Here is a 7,996-nt window from a genome sequence, read left to right as displayed (position 1 = left end):
ATCCAACCCAGATTAGCATGACCGAAATCACCACGTAGCCGTTCTCTAAAAGAAAGCTGGTTCAGTGATTAGCCGGTATCACTGGGGGGGAATTGCATCTAGATGCTCATTTAAAGGGACACTTGCATCAAAAATTTTGAATCACATATTAGGAGCCTATATGAATATATACTATGTAATAGGTTTTCTGGATTTTGAAGTTTTTTTGTGTATTCTACTTTCTACCCTGGCACAGCAGACCATCACTAAGGCCACAGGGACCCCCCTTCGTAGTAACTGTATACTGGTAAGTACAGTACAATTTTCCTCTCTGTACACCTTTACCTATTTCTAGCAAGAAAGCAATAGAGCAGTCATACTGTTATCCCAATTCTACACCTACCATTAACAATGAGGATTACCCTTCAATTAAAATCTTTCCCTCCCAGCAGCAGTAAACTGACAATTAGTTTACTATCTATATAGGAGCTTTATCAGTCTCTTCTGACTGATACATTAGGGCAATAATTTTTTTAATTCTCAATGGTATAGCACTGCCAAAATAAATTAAAAAACTGCCCCCCCAAAAAAAAATTGTCTATTATTTTTTTTATTGTTATTATTTTTTAAGAGAATGGGACTGCATTGCAATACCAAACACAGCCAACTGACAGACGTGGCACAGTTTCCTAAATAAAAGGCTGATTTTGGTAATCTTGGACTATCCCTTCAATGGCCCTTCACTATGACTAATATTGGTAGATCCTGACATTCCATGTTGATATTCCTTTTTCCTAATAGAATATATTGTTGGTGTTTTGAACATAAAAAATGACTAGCCCTAGGGCACAAAAATTTGGTTTGCTAGACAGATGTAATGCAGCTGTGACTGATGCTTGCAGTCGCTGTAAGAGAGGGAGGTAGAGCTGCATAATTCACAGTCATCACTCTGAAGAGCTCACATGAGACCACACATTTGTGCATAGAACTGAGAGAGGTTCCCATACACATGGGATTGGACCTTGTTATTTTGGGTGGACTGTTTCTTTAAGTAATGCCTAAAGCTCATGAAAAGCTGGAAAACTGCAGATAGCTCAACATTCCTACCATCGTTTAGACCAAAACTTGTAATAACAATATCCTAAAATTCCCTTATAAAGAAAATATTAACAGAGAGCAGAGCTGCATATAGTCACAGCAGAAAGGAACAGCCGGTCTGACATTGTGTGTAGGATGCTGAAGGTTCCCACAGAGGATGTTCTCAATCATTCTGCTGTAAGGAGGAGGATGCAGCTTCTAGAGCCAACTAGCTGAAACTTCAGTGTGAAATAAAGCTTTGGTGTCCACCACCATGATGACCTATCGCTGGGGTATGACATCACTATCCGATCGGTGGGGGTCTGACTTGTTTCCATCCACACGAAGGGAAAACAGCTCTACGTTAAATGCAGAAGCCCCTTTTAAGGGAATTTTTCATCAAGATTTAGGCTCTCAAGCCATCACCAACTTGCTATCCAGGACACTGACATCTTTAAGATATTGAGCAATTCGGCCTAAGTCAAAAATACAAATTTGCCTGCTATATTCCAATGCGTGTCAGGAGTCGTGGGGCAGGGGTCGCAACTTGGAAGACGTATGCTGGCCGATCTCTTTCCTGGCTTGATTGATGTCCCCACAGGCTGGATATGTCATCAGGAGTCATCTCCAGTGCCATCCGGTGCAGGAGGAGTGATGTGAGGTGCACTAGCCTCGGATTCATCTGTGCACTGCACGTGCTGATTGCCACTAGAGGTTGCTTGTCATGACTTCCTCAGCCTGCAGGACATGAATCAAGGCAGGAGGGGACCCAAAAAGACCAAAAATGTTTGAGATTACATAGCTAATTATATTATGCTTCCCCGGGTCACCCATATTGTAGTCACATACGTCCTTCCTGTATTGTCTGTATAGGCATTATACGAAACGGAACCCTACGGATTAAATACGAAGTACTTCCGTGGGTTCCGTTCCGTGCCTCCGCACCGCAAACACCGGAACGGACGTATGACAGACCCTATTTAAGTGAATGGGGTCGCAATCCGCATGTGGTAGCCCCACGGCCGGTGCCTGTGCATTGCAGACCGCAATTTGCGGTCCACAGCACCAACACGGAGGGGCAACGGTCGTGTGAACAAGCCCTTATATGTATGTATATTATTGCTATTCTGCTTTATCCGGCAGTACTATAGCACTGTCATTAAATCACTTTTCTCTAAAATAATGAGATGACCCTGCTGACTCTGCCCCAGTCTACACAGTAGAAAAATAATGTCTTCCTAGGATACTTGACTGCAGGGGAAGTTCACCTAGGTACCGCTCAGAGAGGTAAAGTATATGCAAAGAAGGGGAGCAGTAACGTTTTAAAACTTAGCTTTTAATGTGTCTATTCTCCCAAGAAGGGAGTAAAAGACCCCTTACAAACAGAAAAATACAATAAGACAGACAAGACCCCTGGAGGGCTGCGCCGTGTAGCGCTACGTGCCGATCCAGGTGTCGTCCTCCCTAGGTCTATGGTGGTTTACACGCAGGCCTATGTAGGGGGGACCATTTGATCCCTAGTATCTAAAACCTATGAGATGGTACGGAATCAAGAAATGGAAAGGTCTTACCAGTTCTTGAGAAGGCCTCACTTGAATAACCATGTGTATCTGGTTAATACAGGAGGAGGTTACAGGGAGCAGGTAGATGTTTCGTCAGATGTCCATTGGTTATGGAAAGTAATAAACATCCGCGGTGTACAGAAGGCCGGATTGTAAAACATTACTGCTCCCCTTCTTTGCATATACTCTACACAGTAAAGCTAACAACTGAACTGCAGGGGGAAAAAATGAAAAAAAATATTTAAATTCTTAATTTAAGGTGATCAAAAAGTCCTAAACACTCCAAAATGGTATCAATAAAAACTACAGATCACCCCACAAAAATGAGTGCTCTAACAGGTCCGTAGACGTAACTATAAAAGTTATGGGGTCGGAATATAGCGATGCAAAGAAAAAAAAATTTTTCTTTACAGTTTTTATTTTTTTTAAAGTATTAAGACCCAATAAGGCCTCGTTCACCTCAGCGTTCAGCCTTTCCGTTCTCCTGCTCCGTTATAGGACAGATTGGGCACATAACTGAGGCGAGCGGAGCCTACGGACCCCATAGACTATAATGGGGTCCGTTAGGTTTATGCTCAGATGATGATTTTGGAGCGGAGACAAAAGTTGTGCATGCAGGACTTTTGTCTCCGCTCCAAAATCATTTTCTGAGCGTAAACCTAACGGACCCCATTATAGTCTATGGGGTCCGTAGGCTTCGCTCGCCTCAGTTATGTGCCCAATCCGTCCTTTCCGTTCTCCTGCTCCTATAACGGAGCAGGAGAACGAAAAGGCTGAACGCTGGTGTGAACTCAGCCTAAGAACTATATAAATGCGGTATCACTGTAATCGTACTTACCTGGAGAATGAATGTAAAAGGTCGGTTTTACCACATAGAGAACGCCGTAAAAACAAAACCTATAAAACTGTTTCGGAATAGCATTTTTTTTTTTTCAATTCCACTCTATTTGTAATTTTTTCCAGCTTCCCACTACATTATATGCAATATTAAATGGTGCCATTAGAAAATGACATTTTTCCTGCAAAAAACAAGCCCTCATACATCTATGTAAACGGAAAAATGTAAAGGTATGGTTTTGCAAAGGCAGGAAGTAAACAAAAAAACACCCCAAAAATGCAAAAACGTAAAGTCGTTAGGTGTTGAAGGGGTTAAATTATCCACAATTTTCTGATGGTACATTCTCTTTAAACACCCGTAACCTGGAAATTTGTTTGCTTGATGATAGTAGCGTGCTGCATCTCTCCATATAATTAGGGATGTTTTGCATACAGTTCTTCGCCTCCCCAGGCTCTTACCTCCCCGGCTATGAAAAAAGTTGAGACAGTAGATTTACTTCCTGATTAGAAGAAGAGAAAAGTTTACTCTGATATTTCCTTCCTTAGATCAAGCCAACTTAGCCTTGAGCTGTGGACCTGACGTATTTCAGACTGACAAGTTACTAGGGATATGCTGCATTATAAGCCGACCTGGTTGTTAGGCAGTGTATCCATAGAAACCAGTCTCAAATGATCGAAGCAAGATTGGCACTGTGCAGAGGGGAGAAAAAAACAGCTTGGCAACTGTCCACACCATGCCGATCCCCATCAGGTGGTCTTCAAATCAGAATATTTAGTGGGAAAGATCTGAGGGAAAAGCCATTAATTTTGCTGGACGTAGGCCAATAAAATTATTTTAGTCTTGAAAAAGACTGCTGTGACTGAATCCCCCATTGCCAGTCCTCCATATAGTGATATCACATCCATTAAAGGGTATATGCCATGACATCATATAGTACATGACAATCTCTTTCTAACAAAGCTAGAACCAGCCCTGTACCTCACATGGATCCAGAGATCTCCACATTCGTTGCTCCAATTCCTCTTCTAGATTATCTTCAGCCAAGGGGTATGTTTATGGACCCTGGTGCAAGAGTTCAGCTTGGGCCCCCCTCAGTGCTATGGCAAGGGGTAGGGGTGCACCTAGTTTTTCTGTTGCCTGAGGTAAAAATTTTAATGGGCCCCTCCCCCGCCCAATGCCAAATTCTCAACCTAACCCCTTCTCTCCAACCCTACTGTTAAAGACATACTTGGAAAACATTACATACAGAACATACAGGGTAATACAGCGCCACATACCTCTTACATCCTTGGACGTCTCCTCTGATGTAGATGTTCTCTTTCCTCATCTTCTCCATTCAGATCAGACCGCCATGATGATTTCTTTCAACTATCGCTTGTCTCTGCAGAATTGACAAACATAAATCTTAGTTTCCTACTTTCCACCCTCCTCCCACCGTCTCAACATCCTATCCTGCCACCTCCAATACTGTGCCCACTGTGCTCCCCAATACTATACTGCAGAAACAGTCCCCCCTGAAAATACTAGTACCACACAGATAGTGCCCCCTTCAATAATTTACATTTAAAGGTGAAAGGCGCCTCCTTCTACAGGAAGGCACCTAAGCAACTTTGGTTCCTAGCCTAGTCTAGTTCCTGTTTAGCGAAGGTGTTTCTTTGACGCTTACCATTACTGTGTACCGGACCTTGCATCTTGTTTAACGGACTGCCTGCCCTGACCTTATACCTCATTTACAGACCTTGCTATATTGCTGCCTGCCCTGACCTCGTTAACAGACTCCACCATACTGCTCTCAGCCCTGACCTTGGTCCTTGTACTCTGACCTTGCCACCGCCTGATCAGCCTCTGGCCTCCCAGCACTCTCTGGCTGTACCATACCATCTGGAGGTCAGCCCAGTGGGTCCATGCCCAGGTTCCGTTCCCTTGTGTTCCAGTCCCCCACAGAGGTAGTACCTGGTGTACCCCTCGAGAAAGTCTATCCTCACCATCAGAGGTAAAGAACGAGGGGTGCACTTAGTCATTGCCCTCTGAGGAGATTGGTAATTAGCGTTGGGCACAAATATTAGAATTGAAAATTTTAATCGCGAATATCGTTACTTTGAGAATTCGCGAAGATTTAGAATATAGTGCTATATATTCGTATTCACGAACATTCTAGATTTTAATTCCATCAGTAACCTCCCTTCTTGCTTGTGGGCCAATGAGAAGGCTGCAATGTCTTTGTCTGAGCTTAGCAACATCCCTAGCAACCAATAGGAAAGTTGCCCGCCCCTTACTATATAAGAACCTCCCCAGCAACCATTTTCTGCTGTTTTTTGCAGTTCTGAGAGAGAGAGAGCAGTGACATTGCTGTGCTCTGCTGTGTCATTACATTAGTTAGTTAGTTAGATAGCTCATATATATAATACAGATAGTTAGTGGGAGATAGTCAGTGTAGGTTATATCCTGATTGTCACCGCCAGATCTCTGAGAAGTTCTGATAGACGTTCTTCAGTACCTCCTGCATGATGTTCTTTTGTTTTGGTTTCCCTTTGACATCTCTTCTCCCTCTCCCAGCTGTCATCTACTAGCAGGGATTGCCTCCCTTTATATCCCCTCCCATACTGCCTCACTTTGCGGTTTATACTACTTCCTGGATTGTGCTCACTGCTAGAAGTTTGCTACTGCTGCTTTCTCAGATAAGTCTATCCCTTTATTTGTGTTTTCCTGTTGGCTTGATTCTAGGTGACCCTGACGCTCTCCATATTTAGTGCAGGGAGCCGGTGGTCGTGTCCCTTCACTATTATAGAGTTTTCAGGTGTCACTCAGTCTAGGTACGCGGACATGCAACTTTCTATCACAGAGATCTTTGCATGGGCTGAGCAGTCAGGGAGAGCTATAGGGCTTTAATAGGGCTCACCCTTTTGTTCCTTAGTTTGGGATCAAGTCAGTCGGATCTTTATTTGTTACTTCTTGTTTTCTGCAACACCATCCGTGACACTGATATAGTTCTGCTGTCCATACATACACGCTACAGACATAGTGCTGTGATGTCACAACAGTACTTAGTGCACCAATCAGTAATATGTAGTCAGACCTGCTAAAATGTGAAGTTACACGTATTGCAAAAAAAATAGGCGCATCATTAATTGCCGATATACTGGAGCACTCTATCTGCATATAAAGCTATTGTAATGTTCTGCCGTGCCGACCATTTTCTCCAGTCTCAAGAAACTTCTAGCAGCTTGAAAAATGTAGCAAAAGTGATTACATTACATTGCCGATTTTCGCAATCAAGAAAATAATTGCAAATTCGCAAATATATGACGAATATTCGCCCAAATATTCGCTAAATATCATGAATTTGAATATTGCCCCTGCCGCTCATCACTATTGGTAATGTGGGACAGCGGGTTCGCACCTGCTAATCATTACACACTAAGGCTCCATTCACACATCCGTAATAATGGGTCCGCATCCGTTCCACAAATTGTGGAACGGGTGCAGACCCATTCATTCTCTGTGGGGGCAGGAATGGATGCGGACAGCACACAGTATGCTGTCCGCATACGCATTTCCGGAGCATGCTGCTAATCTTCCGATCCGCGGCTCCGGAAAAAAATAGAACATTTCCTATTCTTGTCCGCAATTGCGGAGAAGAATAGGCATTTCTATGGGGTGCCGGCCGGGTGTATTGTGGATCCGCAATTTGCAGATCCGCAATGCGCTACAGACGTGTGAAGGGACCCTAATAGTGTAAACATAATGTCCCCCCAAAATGATTGTGATAAGATGATACTGTGCCAAGTTGTCCTCCACAGTAGCAGTGCTCTCCAAAGTCCTACCAATAGAAATAATTATCTCCCAGTGTGCACTTAGTGTTAACAGTGCACCCAATAATAATAATAATGCCACCATTGTGCCCATACTACTAATCATGTTTCTCATAGTCCCCCCAATAGTAATAATTCTCCTTATAATGTGTGCCAGTAGAAAAATACCCCCCTTATAATGTGCACCAGTACAAAAATACCCCCTTACAATGTGCACCAGTACAAACATACCCCCATATATTGTGTCAGTACAAAAAAATACCCCCTTATATTGTGCGCCAGTATGAAAAATACCCCCTTACCTTTCAGATCAAATCCTAAGATCAGACCCCCATATCAGATCCTCAGATCAGACCTCCATATCAGAGCCCAATATCAGACTTCAAAACAGACCCCCCATATCACACCTTAGATCAGACCCTGATATCAGATCCCTATATCAGATCCTCAGACCCCTATATCAGAACCTCAGATAAGACCCTTATATCAAACCCCAAATAAGACCCCCATCAGACCTTCATGATAGGCCCCAACCCCAATATCAGACCCCCTTTTGACCACCATGTCAGACCCCCATATCAGACCTCAGATCAGACCCCCCCCTCCAATTAGACCTGATCTACATCCAGGCAATTCCTCCAGCCCATCATTCAGACTTCATCTAATCAAAAGAGGGTCTTGCATACAAACTGTTGGTGGAGCTGTGCACAACCAATACCTCACTGTTT

This window comes from Bufo gargarizans, chromosome 2, assembly GCF_014858855.1.
Source record: "Bufo gargarizans isolate SCDJY-AF-19 chromosome 2, ASM1485885v1, whole genome shotgun sequence".
In the NCBI taxonomy this organism is placed as follows: Eukaryota; Metazoa; Chordata; class Amphibia; order Anura; family Bufonidae; genus Bufo; species Bufo gargarizans.
Note: the sequence above shows the minus strand (reverse complement) of the source record.